We start from the raw sequence: 20,049 nt of genomic DNA, 5'->3' as shown, positions 1-20,049 counted from the left end.
GAGTTTTCCACGCTTCCTTCTGTGCTTGAGACACTTGCAAAGCTTTAACATGTACGACTGTATTTGCAACAGGCGGGGATGCCATCCCTGCATCATGCGACGGGGTGAAGACCACCCAATGCCAACAACGCCACCTACATGTCCCAGAGCTCTCTTATCAAAACGCAAACAGAGCTCGACTCTGCTCAGCTCACGAGGTGACGGGACGGCGGCCGCGCTGCCAGCAGGCGCGGTGTGCGGTGAGAAGAGACGTGGGTCGCGGCCGCGGTGCTCGGAAACAGGGCGATGCTGGCTCGGTGCAGGGATCGGCGGTAACAAAGCTGAGGAATCAGTCGTGTTGAAGGAAATACCAGACAACAGACTTTGGCTAAGGTTAATCGATCTCATATGTTATTCTGGTGACACTCTTCGTGTTTTATTGCCAGTGTCGCTTTTATATGTGTCGTGGAGCTGCAGAATCAGGAGGAGGTGCTCTGTTGCCTGCTGGTTCAGGGCCAAGCTGGATGTGGGTACACGGCTTTTGATGGGACAGCGCTGAAAATGTGAACGTGTGTGTGTGCGTGTGTTCACCTCTCAGCCCCGGGTGTGAGAACTGATGCAGGAATCACATTCGGCTGCTCACAGCAGGATGGCCCGTGAATCGAGGCACGAGCTTCTGCGTAAGAAGGCGCGGTGTGGTTCAGCCTCGCTCGTGGGGTCACCGAGAGCAGGAGGACGGAGTCACAGAAATTGCAGTCTCAAAAAAACCCCAAACATTCTTCCTGCTGCTGGAAACAGGGATGTTGTATCTTTAAGACACCCCCTCCTCGCTCCCCTAATACCTCAAGGCCTGGAGTGACTCCGGATCAGTGCAGGAGTGGAAGGCACCGCTCCCTGCCCTGCTGCACTGCTCACTTGCTGCTCGCAGGCTGCGCTTTGCCGTCGCCATGGAAACCATTAGTTGCTAAGCAACTGCAGCATCATCTGCACTGAGCCCTCGCATCTAATTATCCCATCAGAGTGCCTGAGAGGGGCTGGGAGGGGATTAACTCCTCTGCCATGGCAGATCCATTGACACCACTTTGGTCACATTTAAAGGGACATCATCTCCCCTCTGCTGCGCTTTCAATGCTCTCTTGCTTGGGCAATCACTTAGTTTTCTTGGGTTGGGCGGTCCTTGCCGTGTGGACTCTGGGCTTTTAGTCCTTTGAATATCTCCCTTGCGTTGCGATTGTGTTATTGTCTCCGTCCCAAGAGCCTGATGTCCTGTCTGCTCTGTGAGGTTTTGCTAATTCCTCGGCAATGGAAGAGGTGGGCACCTCACTGTCTTTGGTCTGTCTGCAGACTACAGTGAAGGCTGCATAGCTTGATACTCGGTTCAGTCTTGCCTTAGTGTTTGCTGCTGGGGGGGCTGGAGATCAAGTCTTTGAGGAACACTGAAAGTCTGAGGCGTGCAGTCACAACTAAGAAAAATCTCATTTCCTGAACCTGGTGGACAAAGCCACCAGCTGACTGGTGAATTTTAGGCATTCTGATAAAATAGTTGATCTGAGAGCTGCTTCTGATCTTGAGTTGCAAATCCCAGGCGGATGTTGCAGAGGGCTCGGTCTCCCCGCCGTGACAGATTGTGTCTGGCTGAAGTTCCCAGAGATGTGAGGAGGGTGGTAGCGTTTGAGTGACTTTTAGACACAAGCCTGAGCTTTTCCCCAGCGCCTCCCCAGTCTGGTTTTGTTTCTGTGTCCGTCCTTGAATGGTGATGCCTTTCGCCGCAGCCAGAGCCTGCAGGTGCCATCCAGCCCTGGCATTGGCACTTTGCATCGTTCTGACAGATGAGGACGGCAGGCTTCGGAGGAGCAGCATGGCAGACGAGAGTGTTGCACTGAGGTTCCCGTGGCCTGATGGGGAGCAGGCAGTGTAAAGGAAAAGGTTTGTTTTCCCCAGCCCAGGCTGGGAAACTGAAACGGTGTCCACAGCTCTTTGACCTTTGGTGTCAATTGGCCGCGTGGAGGATCAGGAGAAGACGGTCCAGGCCCCATGACCCACGTGTGTTTCTCTTGCCTGTCACCTCCCTGTCCCCTGTATGGGGATTTTCAGTCCCAGGAGCGTCAGACCAGCACACTCATCACATTTAAAGCAGTGGATGCGAGCTCGGGGGCTCCCACTGCCCCGTTGACGGCATCCCCACCGAGCCATGTCTTGTGCAGCTCCGAGGACAGAAAGCTTGAAGAGCTCCACGCAGATCAGGGCAGCTGAAACCCGCTCGCCCGCCGGCCCGGAAACGCGTGGGAGCGCTGATCGGGGGCAGATCCCTGGTGGTTTCAGATGCTCTAATAAGGAATTTAAAGCTTGCTCGTTTTGCGTGGGTCAGGAGTCAAGGAGATCACAGCTCTGCTGCTCTGGCAGGCGGGCGAGCCATCAGGGCAGGTGAAACGGGAGGATCTCTTCGGTTTGGATCTCAGATTCCTTCCCTGTGTAGGACAGATCTGCAGAAAGGCATTGGGAAACGATATCTGCCTGGTGCGCAGAAATTAAGGGACCCATTCAAAACACAGTCTGCCATGTGCTGGGGGCTCGTGGGGAGCAGGGGAAGCAATCGCACAAGCCTCTGACTCACGCACAAGGTCCCAGAGTCAGGAAGGAGCAATCTAAACGCTGCTGGAGCCACGTGCTGCACGTTAATGAGGCAGCAGCGCTCACAAAGTGGGAGTAGTGTCTCTTCCACAGTTTGTACGACTTTCCATGTCTGTCCTGGTGGATGAACAGTCTGCTGGGGCAGCACACCTCACTGCAGCCACACGGTGCGTGGGACAAAGAAGAAATTAAAGTGAGGGAGGGAATTCAGGAAGGTAGAAAGTCCTAAGTTGGAATTTGGCCAGGACATGGAACTGAGCAGCCCGACTCCCGTAAAACTGCCCAGGGGGGTTGTGGAGTCTCCTTCTCTGCAGACATTCCAACCCCCTGGACACCTTCCTGTGTAACCTCAGCTGGGTGTTCCTGCTCCGGGGGGATAGCACTGGGTGAGCTTTCCAGGGCCCTTCAACCCCTGACACTCTGGGGTTCTGTGAAAGCCTCGGGGGATTTGTAATGGCTGTTTTGAAAGATGGTGCTGGCGGTGCTGCGGTTCCTCCACGTGGCTGCAGAGCGGGAGCTTTCCCGGCTACCCGACTGCCAGCAGCGTTGGCTGTTTGCTCCTCGACCTGGAAGCGGAACGGGGGAACATCTCGCTCCGTGCGTGGGGTTACACGGCATCCTTGTTCTTCTGCTTCGCTCGCGCGCTCTCACTTTTGCTTTTCTTTTTGTTTCCTTTTGGCATCTCGGGGCCTAAAGCGTTTCCAAGAAGAGCTGAAGTTAGGAGAGCAGCAGCTGAGGAAACTTGCCAAATGCTCTACATTGGTTGACAGCTCTCCTCAAAACCAGATGGTTCCTAATTAAAGGAAGTCAAGTGAGGAGGCTGCGTTGGCCTTTCTTTTTCTTCTCTTTCTTCCTCTGAAGAAGGGATTGGGTGACCGTGGAGGAAGGCTATCTTCCTCCCTTTGCAGGGATGTCCTCGCACGGCGCTTGTAGTCCATGGTGATCCTGGTGCTGTGTGTTGGGTGCAGGATCTTCCCGAAGAAGCAGGCTCACCGTTTTCTCTGAGCCCAAGGTAGCTGCTGTGGGAGGTAGGACAGAAATGCAGTTGTAAACAGTAAACGCAAAGCAGGAGAGGAATTTGAAGCATTGGGAAGAGTGCTTCTCCCAGGTCTCCTGCGGGCCCTTCCCTTGGAGCCTTGTGTTGTCAGCAGAAACGAGCCCGACTCTGCGGGTCGCGCCGTCCCCGGGAGCCGCTCCTCGCGCCCGCCGCACCTCTCGGGCAGAGCGGCGCTTCAAACGCAGCCGCTCCTGGGCCATCGCGCTTCCTCCCACCCCGGGAGCTGCGTGCCTGGGGGGAGGAAGGGCAAGCACAGCACTTTTCTCTGTTTTCAAGAACATTTGGTTTCTAGAGCCAATCTTAACAGATGCACTGTCAACGCTTAGCAGTTCAACCTCATGCGGAAGAACTGTGTGTGAGGAAAAATGCATTGGCAGTAACGAACTCCTCCAACTCACATTGACGGCCAAGAAAAGCGTAGCAGCTTTGCCTCAATTAACTATCAGAGTGGTGGCCCCACATGAGCTGCCCTTGCTGAAATCTCGCTCCTTCCTCCTGTTGACGTGGCTGCCATGTGGCTGGATTTTGGGGAACTTGAACCAGGACATTGCTTCCATGCAGGACTGCTGATAGGAAGACACTTGGGTACGTACCCCTGGTAATTTTGCCGTTAGATCAAGAGTGAGAGTTTCAGAGATCAGCTCAGTCCAGCATTGTGCTATTCAGTCCGTTCTCTTTCTCTCTACACGTGCTCCGGAGGCACAAGTGCTCCTTTGTGCCAGGCTTTCAGAGGCTCTCAGACAGGACCCGCTCGACATATTGCAAAGAGTCAAGACAGGGCTCTTGAGCCTCCCTCTCCTTTTGAATGGAGGAGGTTGCACTGAGTGCCTGAATCAAAGGGCGTCTGTACAGTTTGTGCCACTCTAGAGATGTCTTTTCTGGTTCCAGCTGGATGTTTTGCCTTTCCTGAAACCTGGCCCCGCTTAGGAACGGCTGTCTGGTTGTGTTTTGGGGCTGGTGCAGCATTCTGATGGGTGTGATGATACGGGGTGTCCTGGGGCACGGCAGGGCTGTTCCTCTCCCCCTCCCCAGGTCAGGCCAACCTGCAACTTTCTCTGCAAATCCACATCTGTGTGTTGCTGCCAGAGCATCATCTCTCCACCATGAAATATTTGTGCCTGTCTCCAAAAGGGCTCCGGCGTGGCGAATCCGCGTGTCCCTCCTGCGCCACCCCGCACACTGTGCTGCGGAGGGGCGGCCGTGGGCTCTGCTGTGAGGTCAAGCCAGACCCAGGCAGCGAATCTCTGTCTTTGAGGAAATAGAGCAGAAAAGGAGTAGCAGAACCCCAGGAGGTGTTTTTGAGACTTAACCTGTTCCAGGCTGGGAAGCAGCGGGTGCGTGCAGTGAGCAGCCGAAGCGGCGCGGGGAGCGCGGATCTAGAGGGCAGCCGAGACGCGTGGTCCTTCCCCAGGCTGGGAAGGTTGCTCGCGAACCCTGCAGAAACATGCTCTGCTGCTGTTGGACGTGTGGGTTTAAATCCACCTGCTGTGCTTCCGGCTCTGCTGGAAGCTGCCTCGATTTCGCCGTGTTCGCTCCGCAAAGCACGAGTCCTTGCTGGAATGTCACGGCGGGGCGCTCTCTGTCCCCTGGGGCTGCAGGAGCATAAATCTTGGCTCTCATGAGTTACTTCTCTTTGATTTTTTCTTTTTAATGTTCAGGGCATTTTTGAGCCTCCTCCTCATTTATGATTAAGATGGCAGACGGTGAAAGTACCTTACTGCATCAATTACCGGGAGGCTGCTGTGCTGGGGAAGAGTTCCTGGCTGGGAGTGGTGGCCTGGCTGGGCTGGCTGATGCGACTGGTTCGTTCGTTCTTCCCTCCCTGTTCATCCCCTTCTTGATAATCCGATTTACATTTCCTTTTCTTCCCCTGGATCCTGCTGTTACCATGGGAACTGTGTTCACAGTTGCATTTCATTGGCTTAGGAAAAGCTCTGTTTTCCCTTTCGCCGTCTCTTTCCCCTTTCCCGGTGTGGACAGGGAGCTGTGCTGTCAGAGGCTGGGCAGCCGGCGCCAGGGCGATACGTGCTGGGCTCTCCATTGTAGCTGAGGGATTCTCCTGCCTGGTGTTGTGGATGCTGTGTGGTTGAGAGACCGTAAGGAAGGCGATGCTGCTCCAGGCTCTTGCGGGATCACCTTCCTGCTGCCTTTTGCTTTGTCCAATAAAATTGTGCTTTCATCTGGCAGATGGAGTGTGCACAGAAAGTTGCAAACAATTGTGATACTACATCTCCATGAACTATCATTTGTTGGCTTCTTTGTTCCTTAAGAAACTGCACCTTGTTTTTGTCAAGCACAGCGTATTTGCTTAAATTGGGAGAAGTTGCGTATGAAGGAGGAAGGGGCAGTGGCAGAGGGGAGAGGTTCCCCAAGCCCCTTCTTAGGGGGTTTCTCCTGTTCCTCAGTCCCATGTTTGGTTCTCTGTGTCCACACTGTACAAAGAGCAGTTGTGAAGTGCATTAAGGTACCTGTTACACAGACATTCAGGCAGGGCCGTCTGCAGGAAGGCGTGATTTAACGGCTCGGCTGCCAGCGGTGAGCTGCTGGGAGGATGGAGTTCATTTGTGTGTTTGTATTCTAGCGCGGGGACCAGGACGTGTTGCGTGCTGCAGAAATCCATTTCCTCACTGGTGTGCCTGGGCATTGGAGCTTGGTTTGGCGTTTTTCACTAGACCCACAGTTTCTCCTTTTTCTCGTAATTAAAACATCCTTCTGCTGCACACGTGCTGCTGTTCTGTCGTGCATCGCCCCGCAGAGAGCTGCATCTCTCTTGCACCATCTGAGAGAGCGAACAGGGCAAACACAATAAGGCATCGTTTTTTCTCATGTTTCGCGTCCCACCTCTGGTGCTGCATCCCAGCAGCAGGTGTGTGGAGGGAAAACCTGGCAGCGACTGGCAGAGGAGAACGGGAGCCCGGGGAGCCCGGGGCCGGGCCGTGTCCGGCGGACCTGCCTGCCGGGGCAGCCCCGTGTGCCGGTGATCGCGGCCGCTCCGCCGGCCGCTCTGCCGCCAGGCGGCGCCACCGCGCCCAGCGCTGCCCCGGCCGGTGCGCGAGCGGCCCCGCCTGCGCTGCCGAACGCGGGTTCGAGCCCCCGGCCCGCCGCAACGGCAGGATCGCGGCTGCGCGGGGCCGGGGCGGCCCCGGGCCTGCTGCCCGCTTCTCTCTGCCAGGAGCCCCGCGCCGGCTGCGGGCAGGAGGTGCCGGCAGCCTCCTGCGTAAGCCAGCCCGTCCCAGGCCACGGACGGGCGGCGGCATGAGGCCAGCCTGTGTGTGCAGAGCAGCCTTCCTCACCAAAAGTGGAACCTTTCCCCTCCTCATCCCCCTGCTCGTGTAGCGGAGGGATGCACAGGTGCTCCCCAGGCTGGAGGAGCTGGGCCTCTGCATGCGCTCCTCCGTAACCATCTCCCGCGGCAGGCGACAGCATGAATGTTTAATACCGCTGACAGTGGAGAGAGGGAGGAGCACGGGCAGAGGCGGCCGGCCTCCAGCACCGCGTCTGCCTTGCTGTGCGCTGTGGAGAAGGCTGGGGTCTGGCGGTGCCTCCGTGTCTGCAGGGGTGGGTGCAGAGGGCACCTTATTGGAGAGCACAAAATTCGAAGCACCAGAGGAAACTGAACAGAAGTGCAAGTGACAAGTAGTTGGGACAGCTGGGTCTGGCCAGGCAGCTGCATGTTGATGCAGGGAGTCTGGGTGCATCAGCTCTGCGTACCAGGGTACGTACCCTGCTTCTCTGCAAAACAGGTCTGCCCCTGAGCTGCTGGGGAGAGGCTTTTCCCTAGCTTGGGATTTGTGTGGTTGAAGTGTTGCAAACACCAAGATGCACATGACTGTCTCGGGAACGGAGATGGCGTGTGTGGGAATGGGGGTAGCAAGTGCTATTCCCATCCAACAGCAACATGACTCCTGGTCGGATGGTGCAAGGCAGCAGCTCACTAACCTTTGCTGTTATGACCCCGTTTAGGAGTGGCAATTTTGAGTGACCCCAAATACTAATGGAGACATTGAATACAATTGATTTGTGTCAGGCTTGTGACCTCCCCATATACTCTCCTGATCGCTGCCCTGGGACTGGCTGACACAGGGCTTGAGTGTCTGCCATGACCAAGCTGCCAGGAGCCCTCTGGAGATGAAGGCCCAGAGTAAATAAATCAAAGGGAGGGATTCCTCCGTTCCTAGTTCCACCTCGCTGTACATCTGTAGTAGCAGGGAGAGCAAAAGCTGTTCTTGCACCATCCTCAACTATGTTGTTGTCCCATAGAACAGTACTGCACAGATTTGCTGGTCCTGCATGTGCTGCACAGCTCTGGGGCTGGCGCCCATGTGCTGCACTCCATTCCTGCGGTTTGCGGTCACACACGCTCATGCACGCCTGCAGAAAGCGCGTCTGCCCCGGCACCGTCTCCGACACCCGTGCACGTGTGCACAGCATGCGCCGCATGCGCCGAGGCTGCGCGGGGGGTCTGGTTTGCGACCCAAGCGGCACAGGCCGGCTGCGGTCAGCGGGCTGCGGGCAGGCTGGCAGAGCGGGCAGCGCGGAGGGAGCTGAGGAATGCAACCGCAGCAGCCGGACAGCGCAGGAGCTGTTTGCACAGACCGCAACCGCCGCTGCCTGCGGGGGCCCGTTGCTGTCCGCGCCCAGGGCCGGTGCGGGCAGGGAGCCCCGGCTGCAGCGCGGGGAGCGCCCCGTCCTGCCCGGACCCCCGGCCCGGGCTCCGCTGGCTTTGTGTCCCCGGGCGCTGCGGTTCCAGTGCCGGCCCTGCCTGCTCACATTTTCCAAACCCGCACTCGCAGGAAGGCGCCGTATCAGGATAAGAGTCCTCCCCGCCCGCCCCGCTGCCACCTTCCCGCTCCCCAGCCCTGGGTGGCGGTGGGAGGTGCCGGCTTCGCCCATGGCTGCATTTATCACGCTGGTGGCCTCGCTAAATAGTTTAACCCTTTGCGCTCCACACACTCGCAGGCTGCCTGGTGCGCTCTGTCTCTTTGGGCTCTGTTGGGCAGCAGCAGCAGAAGCTCCTTTTTAGCTCTAGCACCAACAAACCTCAGCCTTTTCTTGGTTCACCGCTGGCCAGGGGCTGCTCTCGACAGCAGCGATGTGCTGAGACCTGAGACAGCAAAGCGCATGTCTCTGCAGGGCTCTGTGCGAAGAGCAGCCCAAATACAGCGCGAGCGTGTGCAGGGGCCACCTGAGGCCAGGCTGCTGTGGTAGGAGTTAAGCTCATCTCCTGTGCCGGTGACAGGACTTGCCGCAGCACGCAGCGGACCTGGGATGGCTTCCCCTGGGCTGCAGCGCGCATCTGGGGGATGGGAGGATGGGGCTGGTGTTCCAAGTGCGCAGGAGTCACGGGAAGGGAAGAGACTTGAAGAGCTATGCTGTGCCTGCATGTGTATGGGCATTACGAGTGCATCTGACGCTGCAGGAATAGCATCCAGGATACTGAGCCTCGGTGCCTTTGTGATCTGGAACCTTGTCAGGAGTTTGTCTTTGCTAGGTGATGGTGTGTCAGCATTTAGGAAGAGGAGGGCTCAGCTCAGTTAAATTCTCCTCCAGTACTGTGTTTTGCCTTTAGGACTGCAGCACAGGAAAATCCCGGTGTATGGAGGGGGAGCCAGGGCCCAGCTCTGGCGGATGCTGAGCAGGAGGCTGTGCCTGTCTGGCTGGGCTGCTTCACATGTTGTCTTTCCACATGCTGGTTTCTCCTGGCTGTGGTGGGTGAATGGCCTTGGCCTGCTGGAGATGTGATAGTTAATAAGGTAGTTAATAAGAGAGGGCCCAAAAGATGCTTTTAGGCCAGAGCCTACCTCTGCAGCGGTAATGTGGCCTCTTCCATCCCCTTGCTGGACCTTTGCCTTTCTGGGGGAATGCAGGATGATCCTGTGTGGATTGAACGCTGGAGCTGCCACCAGCTGCCTGCTCTGTACCCGCGTGGATCAGCAAAGCAGAGGGCTGCCCCTGGAACAGGCATTTCGCAGCCCCAGGCTCATTTCCTTCATCCCCGTTGGTCTGTGTTCTTCCACGTCTGGGGCTGCTGCGGGGGGCTGCCCTGGGACTGGAGCGAACCACTGGGGAAACGCTTCGCAGAGAGGCAGCTCCAGCTAACTGCGAGTCACATCATTAATTCCAGTATAGTTAATTGGACCTGATTAATCATATTCATAAGTGTAATGAGGGCCTTGCCCACAGGGGTCTTGAGAAGGTCTGAGCTTGGGGCTGGCGCTCTAGAGAGGCGATGGGAATGAACAAATCCCAAAGCCTTGTATGTGGCTTGGGATCCGTTTCTGTGTACTCCAGATGTCCTCGCACACCACAGCAGAAGACGACAAGGCTGATCCTTCCAGCCCTGCATCCCAGTGTCCTCTGCACCCCATAGAAGCAGAACGTGTCGGGAGCTTCTGGGTGGCTGGTCCCACTTTTTCCCCACAAGACTGGAGTCTCAGTCAGACGACTCTCTCTTGGTCCTTGACTAGTTTGGAAGGGACGCTCTTGTTTTCCTGGGTTTATGTTTTGCAGCCCAAAGGCAGGAAAACCCCGTGCAAGGGAGAGTCAGGTAACAGCCAGCCCGGGCACCTCGGCCAGGGTCTCGCGAATGTTCTGATGCACCAGGCAGCTCCGGGGATGAGCTGCTGCTGTGGTGCTGGTGGTGTTGGCAGATGGAGGCTTTGAGGAGTTCTGAGGACTCTGCTTCTCTGTTTCCTCCCCTCCCTGTCTCTTCTAGTGTGGGTGTAATGATAGAGGAGGGAAGGGGAGACTGGGAATTGGAGTCAAGTGTAGGGAGGGCAGCTAGCCCGGCAGATGTTAATTAAAGGCAGAGGCTCAGTGCTGAGCCGGTGGCGGCTGGTCCTCCTGCTGACCTTTTCCAGTCTCATTCTGCCACTTTCATGTCGGCAGGCTGGCAGAGATGCGAGGGGCTGTGATGTAGAAAGCCCGAGGGGCTGCGGGGAAGGAGCAGGAGGCAGAGGCAGCCAGAGGGCCCGGAGGACAGGTGGCTCTGCACGTCCCCTCTGCACCAGACATAGCTGCAGGGAAAGAGCTGCCAGTCTCCCCCGGCACCCAGCTGCCATACCAGACAGCGGTGCTTGGGCACTGTCTTTAACCCGCTGTGCCCATGCATGCTGTCTGCAGGGACACGAGCCCAGTGCTGCTGCTGGGAAGGGTGGAAGTGTGAAAACATGTCACTGTTGGCTGATGAGGCGCTGGGGAGCTCAGCAGAGAGGTGGGGAGGGGGATGTCAGGCTGTGGTTGAGTGGCTGGTGTAAGCAAACGATACTCGATGCTGCTTTTTGTAAAGGGGTCCCCAGTGACCCGCACGCGGTCCCTTCTGTCCGCTGTCCCCAGCGGCTCCCGCAGGCGGCCGGAGCTGCCCGGCCTGCAGGGGGCGCTCCGCTGCCCGCGCGGAGCGGGGCGGGGCCAGGCGTGCGCCGCCCCGCCCCGCCGGTTGCGCACCCCGCGCCTCGGCAGGGGGCGCTCCCGCCGCAGCACCCCGGCTTTTTGGGGGCAGCAGGGATGTCCCCCTCCCTGCCGCTGGCAGCCTCCCGAGCCGGGGGAGGGCCCCGCTGGCGGCTGCATGAGGGCAGATGTGTTGTCTTCATTCCACCAGCAGAGATGGGTGCTTGTCCCTTCGTCCCCTTTAGCTCTGCCGTGCTGGAAGGTGCTGCCAGGTGGTCCCTGCAGCCAGGCAGGTGACACATCCCGCTGAGGATGCTGCTGGCATCACCCAGGAGAGGGTGGGCTGGCTGGGTGCGCCTGTGCACTTGTGCAGCTGCCTTCTGCCTGCGAGGGGAGGGCGCAGGCAGGGAATGCGGGCAGCCAGCAGCCAGCTGTGTCCTCTCCCAGCTGCACCCTGCGCGCCTGCAGCAGCAGCCCCGGGTTGAGCCACAGCTCCCGAGATCAGTGCAGGGCTGTGCTTCTGCTGCCCCGCTGGAGCAAATGGTGTATTTGGGACAGAGGTGATTTCCACCTGGGCTGGCACTCCTAAGCCATCTCACGTCCTGCATCCCTCTGTGCCCTGGGTCTCATCTGGCTCTCGCTGCTCCTGTCACCTCCGCCCCGGTGTAGCTGTCAGTGGAGGCTGTTGCTCAGGGGAAGATGGTGGTTAATGTGTGGAAAACTTGTTGGTAAAGACAGTAACATGCTACCCTTCCCAGGTGCCGGGGCCAGCCCCGCTGTGTCTGGAAGATGTGGCAGAGAGGGGCTGAGGCGTGGGCTCTCCCAGCACAACTGGAATCAGAGGTTTGTGGAGCTTGTCTGAAATGTACTGGTGGAACAGAGCGGGCTGGTGTTCCAGCTGCTGAACCAAGACTTAGATGCCTAGGGAGAGAAGCCCCGATGCTGTGGCAGGGAGGGTGCTGGTGATGCTGGGACGCGGGCGTCAGCCGACCCGGTGCGCAGGGCCTCGCGTAGCGGCATGGCCACTCGCCGGCAGATGCTGCCAGCCCCCGGGCGACCCCAGCCCGGGCCGGGCCGCCGCTCCGGCGCGGTGCCGCTCCCCGGCGAGGCCGCTGGGCGGCCGGCGCGACCAGGAAGCGGTTAATCAGCGCGCGGGGCTTTTATTTTGACAGGGCAGCGCCGGGCTCGGAGGAAAGTGAATGATCCTGTTTCTCCAAATGATTATTCAGGCTCCGGCGGAGAAAGGAGCACTCGGCACGCAGCGCCTCGCCCCTCGCCACGGCGTCCCCGCCCGCGCCCGGGCCGCCGCGCCCGCCGGCTCCGCAGCCCGCCGCCCGCGCCCGGCCGCCCGCCGCAGCGCGGGGAAGCCGCCCGCGGCCCGGGGCCGGGCGGGCAGCCGGGGCCCGCCGCGGCCGGACGCGCAGCCCCGCCGGCGGGCGCGGGCTGGAGCAGGCGGAAGGAGCGGCGCGGCGGGGCGGGGGGCTCCGCCGGCAGCGCCGCCGCCGGCCCCGGCCCCGCGTCCCGCGGCGGGCGGCCGAGCCATGAGCGCGGCCCGCGCCGCCGGCCCCGCGCCGCCGGCCGGCCCTCAGCAGCCCGCGGAGCCGCAGCGCTGCGCCGCCCCGGCGGGCTCGCCCGGCCTGCCCTGAGTCGCGCCGCCGCCGCCGAGGTGAGTGCCCCGCCGGGCGCGGGCGGCCGCCGCCCCATTGTTCCGCCCCGGGGCGCGGGGTCCGCCGGGAGCCGCGCTGCCAGCCCGCCGCGGCGCTCCGGCTCCCGGGGGCGGCGGGGCTGCGGGTGGGGGCGGCAAGACTCGGCGGGGAGACGGCCTGCCGCCGCTCGGGCTGCGCGGCGGGTCCTCGCGGGGCTCGCGGCCGGCCGGGGACAGGGACCGGCCGTGCAGGCCGGCCGGGGGTGCGCTGTCAGCGCACCCGCTGTCCCCGGGCGCGTCTTGGACGTCACCCCTCGCTTTGCTCCTGTGTTTCGGGCTCCGCTCTTCCCGGGGCAGTGTAGCCCATGGCTGCAGACGCCGGTAGTTCCTGGAGGACCAAAGAGCCTCGAGTGGGGCTCCCCTCTAGGTGCAGAGAAGTTGCTTGTGCTGCGCCTGATCCTACCTGGGCCGCTCTGGGTTGTACGAGACATTATCGGTGCCATTGAAGCCCCGGGCGGGATTGGAACAGGGATTCCTGTATCCCAACTCACCACATTTCACGTGGGGTTTCAATAAACGCTCCTGTTGGAGCCCATCCAAGGTGTCAGGGGAGACCTCTTCCCTCTCTTTGCAGTGTCCTGCTCGATGGGCTTCTTTTTCCTTTTGAGGTAAACTGGGCATGTGGTCAGCTTGAAGAAAAAAGGGGGGAAACACTATATGTACAGGCTTTCCTTGTGCACGGAAAGGGACCAATGTAACAAAACCTTCCCTTCCCTGCCTTGTATTAGGGACGTGTCTTTAGCAGGTGCTGAACTTGTCCTTGCCCCACTCTGCTAGCAACCACTTGCTGGAGTGGAAATGTGAGAAGGATGCATATCTGAACACATAAGTAATGCTACATGACAGGGCAGGCTGTTGTGTTGCTGTGCGCAGCGGCTGTGCGCCTTGGGCGCAGCACCGTTTGACAGGGTGTAGGGCTGCGGTGTCACACGGTGTGTCCTGGCTGCCCACAGCGTGGCGGGGAGGACAACACGAGCTTGGCCGTGGCGCGTCCCCGCAGAGCGGCGCCACGGGAGACGCGGCTGCCTGCTCTCGCCCCGCGGGACCTGCTCCGCAGACGTGGCTGCCGCTCGTTATCCTGCCCAAACGCTGCTTTGTGCCAGGCACGCAGGAGCGACGTGCAGCTCCTTCAGCCCTCGGTCGCCAGGTCTCTGCAAGAGGATGTACGTGCGCCTTGTTTTGCTACTTTGGCGGCAGGAGGGATAAGAAAAGTGAGTCACGGAGGAAGTGATTTGCCCAAGGTCGCACGGCGAGTCTGTTCCAGTGGTGAAGCAAGACTTCCCTCAGGTTCGGTGCCTGCAGTAGCGCTGGCTGTTGCCACATGTGGGTATATGGCGCACGCCCACAGCTGGTACTAGTGCAGAAATCATCAGGTCGACATTCCCCGATTCTTTCTCTCCCCTGGACAGAAAGCTGAGTGTATCGATGTGCTGTCTCTACAGCAACTGTCTGCCTCACTGGGGGCTCTTCCCAGAGCGTTCACACCGTAAACACCCTGGAACCTTTTTGTCTGTTTTTTAATACGTGTGCTGCCATTTTAGCTGGGCAGATGGTGTGACTGGTGCCTCCTCGCCACCCTGACCTATAAGTGTTGTAGGTGTTACTGTGTCTCCCTGCCCCCGAAAGCCCCTGTCCTCTTTCCAGACCACCCCGCTGGAAAAAAAAAAAAAAGGCAGATAAAGGAAAGCTTACCGAGAAACTTGAAACCACAGTTGTTGTTCACTTGGGGAAAGTAAAATAGTTATGTTTGGTACTTTGAAGCCTTTGACCTCTTGTATCTGGCCATGTCACTGTTGGAAGGTGGCTCTGGCTGCCGTGTGACAGAGGGGACAGACCACTGTGTGAAGGAACAGGGCCGGTGAAGCTGGACGGGCCGAGCTCGCTGGGCTGTGCTGCCCCAGGGCGGCTGCCGAGGGTGCGCGGGAGCTGCACGTGAGTTCCCAGCGACCGCAAGCCCGCAGAGCTGCGGACCTCGTTCGTGCTGGCTTGGGGTCCCTCGGCTCTGTGCTCAGCTCAGCCTTTCGGTTTATTGAGTTGTTGACCCGGGTGGCATCACCTCCTCTGGACTTGCTGGTTTTGGGGGGGAAAAACTTTGCTTTTCCTTCTCCCTGCTGCTGCCCCGTCTCTTGTCAGTACAGCGTCCAGCTCCGCGTTGACATCAGCACAGCCTTTGCTGCTTTGCTGTGTCTCAGGTGATTGCGTCGGGCTCGGCTCTGCGAGGAGTGGAAGGTCTTAGCTGTTGGCACAGGCGAGGCCGCGATCCTTCCGGCACGCCGGCCGTGCCCCGGGGCTGTAGCCAAGCAGAACCCCTGAGCTTGCCCTGCAAATGTCATTTTCCTTGTGCTCTTGCTCTTTGGCAAAGACCCAGCGTTGCACCAGTGCCGTGGATGGGGGGAGCGCAGGAGAGCTGTGCTATGTTTGTGACTACTTTTGGCATTTTTAACAGAAAACATGGTACGTAGATGCGTGGATGTATGATATAATGAAGGATGCAGATATGATAGCGACATGATGTACAGATGCAGCAATATTGTGTCAGTGTTGTTTAAGCTGCATCAGCAAAGTGCTAGGAGGATTGCCAGTATGACTCTTTTGGCAAATAAAAATCTCATGCAGGTCAGGACTTGGTGTCACTCTGCTCTCCTTTCTTTCCAGGAAGACGTTGACTGGTAAACACATTTTGTGGTGATCTCACATGTGGTTCCTCGTTCCTAGGCGGTGTGGGACCTTTGGATGCTGAGTTTGTGCAGTTGCTCTCCATGAGATACCTACGAGGTGTCTTGTAGCACTGAAGCTGTGGAAAAATACACCCATCCTGGAGAAAGGGGCCCAGGAAGCATTGCAGCCGCTTTGCTTCTCCGCTGTGCGTTTCCAGCAGCTCTGCGGGGCACAGGGCGTGAGAATGGCCAGAGCACTATTCCTCAGTTTGTCGCGGCTGGTGTTTCGAAGTTGCGTGCTCCGTTCCGTCAGGTTGGCCTTTGCTCCCTGGGTTGGTTTCCTTTTGCGAGCGCTGCCCCAGCACCCGGGGGGAAGGTCCCCAGGAGCTGTTACGGCTGGTTGGCAGGGATGGTTTCTGTTGCTGCGTTTTGCCCTCCGTCCGCCTCTCCCCGGGAGGCAACACCAGCTGAAGCACGTGGCGTGGGCGAGAGGCACCTTTCCTCCTTCCGTGCTGCCCGCTCCAGATCACCTGCTTGGCACTGGCCCCTTCCTGGGAAAGGGCAGCTGGTTTTGTTTTCTCCCTACCTGATTTTCTTTGAAACTCAGAGGCGGAGAGGATGATGGATTTTGTTCTAATTGGGGCCAGTTCACGGTGGCATTTGCCATTGCCACGGGATTGTGCTCGGCAGGAGCCAGCATAGAGGAAGCACTTAGTGTCACTGGCACCTGCTTTTGATTTAAAGGAGAGTCACGCTACGGAGGGGCGGCTTGCCAGGAGCCCCGCACGTCCTTGGCGAGCAGAGCCGCGCCTGTGGGTGCCCTGCGCGCCCTGGAGGGCCGAGCGGCAGCCTGTTCTGCTCCCTCTGGGTGCAGACAGCGCGATGAGATCCGCTTCCCACTCGCTCAGCAGTTCTCAGAGAGACGGGCCAGTGCCTCGGCGGCTGCCGGCGTCTGGGCACCTGGCACCTGGTCCTGCGGCGTCGTGCTGGGCAGCTGCAGGCACAGGAACGTGCTCGCTGCGCCTGCGCGTCTCTGGGAGATGTCTTTCCTCCAGTGTGGGCAGATCACCTGCCAGCTTTGGCCAGAGCTGCTAGAGAAAACAGCGCCTTGTTGCTGGGTTTTATGTCCACCAGGAGCAGGAGCTAGGTTCAGGGATGGTTTTTTTTGCAGCTGTGACTCGAGATGCCTTCAATCCCAGCGAGGGGATGATGGGGAACCTCTTCTGGTGCCTCAGGATGGCTCTGAGCTGGGCCGTGCGCCGTGCCCAGAGGTGGGGCGTCACCCGGTTTGGTGAGGAGCTCTGCCGGAGCCAAGTGCCGGGCCAGGAGCCAGGTTTGTGAGCCGTGCCAGAGAGGACGAGACTTGGAAAGCGAGGCAGAGCTCCTCCTGTGCGAGAGGTGGCCTCAAATACCGAGCAAAACCACAGAGTGCTCCTTGTTCCTGCCTGTGCCTACTGGTGTTCCCTCTCCCTGAAGTGTGTGGGAGGCCACAGGACAGGTCTGCTGGGGATCAGGGCACGGCGCTCCTCGGGCACCCCTGTTCCAGCCTGCCTCTGTGGGCTGCTGCTTGGATTGCCTTGTTTTGCTGTTGGCTTTTTCCTTTTAACCCAGCTTCTTGTTGTATCTTTCCTCATCCATTCTTGTTGCTGTAGGCGGCTGTCCAGAGCAATGCAGCGTGCGGTCGTGCTGCTCCTTCTGTCACAGCTCAGCTGAGCAGCTTTACTTCTCCTTGCTAGGCTGCTTAGCGCTGTGGTCGAGGAGAGGAGCAGGCCAGGATACGGCTTGTGTAGAAGATGCTCCGCGGCACCGACTGTTTGCAGACTCTGTGCTTCTCCAGGTGTGAGCAGGGGGAGAGCCGGGCTCCGCGAGCCTCGCGGCTCCTGTGTGCTGGGTGTCCTGTGATGTTCTGCGCTGTCGCAGGCCAGAGGAGCCTTCTAGTGCTCCATGGAGGTGAGGGCTTGGGGTTTTCACCTCCGAAATAGAGACTGGGAGAAAAAGTGAAAGGAAATGACTTAACCCAAGGCAGGAAGGGAATGTGGGGCAGAGCGGGTGACAGAAGCCAGGATTCCCGATTCCTGCTCATCACTCTGCTTCCTCCTCGGGTGCCTCATTGGATCTCAGCCTTCTGTTTGAGTCCAGGCGTGAGGGGGCTTTTCCAGCCCTCCGAGAAGCTGCGGGTCAGGAGCTTCTCTTGTGGAGTGCCCTCAGTGCTCGGTGGGTCTGTGAGCTTTCCAGTCCCCAGCTGAGAGGACTGTGAGTTAGAAAGCTATGACTGGTGTGGCGACAGCAGAAGTTGCGAAGCATATCCTTGGCCAGGGAGTCGAGTGTCTGGTTCTGCACAGAGCGCCATGGTCCTCGTCCGATGCGCGCTTTGCAGAGAAGTGCCATTCTGCCAGAATGCTGTACCCTTGTTTGGAGGTCTGAACCTGGGTTTCTCTTAAGGGCTTGAGTCAAGGGACGCTGTTTCTCTCTGCTTGCCAATGAAGTGGCTTCAGGGACGGTCTTGCTTGACTTGCCGCTCAGGGCTTGGTAACTGTATGGTCGGGTGTGTGCTGGTTGCATGGTTCTGCAGGCAGACTTCCTAATAGAAAACATTTTCTTCATATCTTCTTTGGAAGGAAGATCCTGCTAAATAGCTACGTGTCAGTGAACAGTTGTGCTCCCCTCCAGCCCGCAGACTCAGGGCAGTGAGGAGCTGGATGGGAGCTCCAAAGGGCAGTAAGGGAGAGTGGGGGCTGTGTCTCTGGGCGACTCTCCCGGACAGTGAACTGGCCAACGCTGCAGAAAGCCCCACGGCACCAGAGCTTTCACCGTGTCCTCGGCAGGATTCGCTCCAGCGCCTGCAGCGGAGCACCGGGCAGGCGCGGCCTGGGCGGCGCGGGTCCAGCGCGAGCGCGGTGCCGAGGCCGCGCTGAAAGCCGCCTGTGTCCTGCCTCTGCGCAGCCTTGTTTGAACTTTCCTCTGGCAGGGAGCAAAAGGAACCAGGGAGACCTAGGGCTGGTCCAAGCAAGTTTCCTCTGCTCTCCCCGCCCCCAGATGGGACGGGAACGGCAGCAGCTCCAGACTGCCGTCCCGGAGTGGAGTGCTTCGGTGGGGGCCTTGGTCGCGACGAGTTTTGAGCAAACTCCTTTTGCCTCTGGTGTTCCCTGCCTCTTGGGCTGCGATGTGGAGAGGGGGGAAGTGAAACTGTGGTTCAGAACAAGCCCTCTGGATGGCAAGAAAACTGCTGAGTAGCCGGTTTCCAGGTTGCCGAGGTCCTAGCCAGGGCCCGGCGCGGCTGCCAGAAGCAACAGGCTTGGAATTTCCTCCGGCTGGTGCCAGCTCCTCTCGGGCTGGCCGCAGCAGCTCTGCTGGGGCCGGGGCTGCTCCGGAGCCCCATGGCCGGGCGCTCCCGGGCCGGCGTTACGCCGGGGCTCAGCTGCCCCCCTTGCTCTCGCAGCCTGGTTTCTGTTTTCTTTTCCAGGGTCCAAGCTGTTTTGAATTACGCAGCCTGCGCCTCCCGCGGGGCTCCTTGAGCAGCCGCCTAATGAGCTGAGCTCCTGACAAACTTTGCTCTGGCTCTGGCTACGCTTGGAAAATTTTACAGCCTTTTCAGAAAAAGGAAATGCCAGGAAAGGCCTGTCTCTTATTTTTATGAGGGGGTCCCGGTTGAGAGGGGCAAGATGGGTTTGGAAAAGAAGACAGGAAGGATTTTGTGTATATACACTTTCTAGAGATCGGGGTGAGTGGGCTCGGTGGCTCTGGGGTGCAGGCCGGTCCTCGCCCTGCTCACAGCGTCCCAGATCCTTTTCCGATGGGAAAAAGGCGTCTGTGGGGAGCAGGACGGGGATGTTCTTGGACCTGTAGAACTGCAGAGGCCCGGGGAGCTGTGGAGCTTCTCTGGCAGGAGGGATGGAGGTTTCTGTGCGATCTGCAGGCATCAGCTGCTGCCAGTCGCGGTGGATGAGCGTCAGGCATGGGCAGCGATGGCCCTGGGCAGCAGCAGCCTCGCGCCTGCCCTGCTCTGGGGGCTTTGCCTCGTACGCCTGTCAGGAAGGGGGCTCTGGATCACTATTTGATTTGGCAACCCGTGTGGGCCCGGGGAGCGGGACACGGGCACCAGAACCCTGCCCTCCTCTCTCACCGCTCCACCCGTCCCCAGCGTTCTGCTTCCCGGGGCTGTGTCCCCTCCTCCACCTGCAAAACCAGTGATGTATCCCCTTCCCAGTCTCGGGGCTCAGTCCAGAACCTGGGACTGCGTTTGACGGCGGGGGCCGAGCGCCTTCGCGCTGCTGCTGGGGGGCACGAGCGCGGCTGTGCCCGCGGCTGCTTGCGCACACGAGCTGCGCTGGCCCAGCACGTGGGGAGCTGCCGGGAAACAGCTAAATACCCTTTCGTTATTGTTACTTATTTCTGTGATGCCATCTGCATCTGTCTGTTTTAGAATGGCTGAAGTGGGTGTTTTTTGTACTGTTTACTGAGTTTCCTGATTGTCGGTGCGGAATCCTGTTTCACGTGAACTTGACACTGCAAGAAGAAGGTCCAAAGCCCGGTTTGTCGCCTTTGCTGTGAGCGCGGTACCACCCAAGCAGGGGCAGCCAAGCGCGGCAGCACGGCTGTCGCTCAGTAGCACCCTTCGTCGCAGCGCGTTCCCG

General features: G+C 59.2%; 1 protein-coding gene across 3 annotated transcripts in view; it reads left to right on the top strand.

Annotated features, from left to right (window-relative positions):
- The first annotated feature begins 12,603 nt into the window (after window positions 1–12,603).
- The window catches only part of BCL9L (BCL9 like), a 38,865-nt gene continuing 31,419 nt past the window's right edge, over window positions 12,604–20,049 (top strand). For 2 of the 3 annotated variants that reach the window (XM_082070491.1, XM_082070488.1), the window contains exon 1: window positions 12,604–12,719. The gene's annotated coding sequence lies outside the window, so the exon portion shown is untranslated. Of the gene's footprint in view, window positions 12,720–14,062; window positions 14,082–20,049 lie in introns of those variants that run through there. The other variant, XM_082070490.1, reaches the window with a different exon arrangement.

This window comes from Streptopelia decaocto (assembly GCF_964273445.1).
Source record: "Streptopelia decaocto genome assembly, chromosome: 21".
In the NCBI taxonomy this organism is placed as follows: Eukaryota; Metazoa; Chordata; class Aves; order Columbiformes; family Columbidae; genus Streptopelia; species Streptopelia decaocto.
This window is presented reverse-complemented; position numbering and strand designations above follow the sequence as displayed.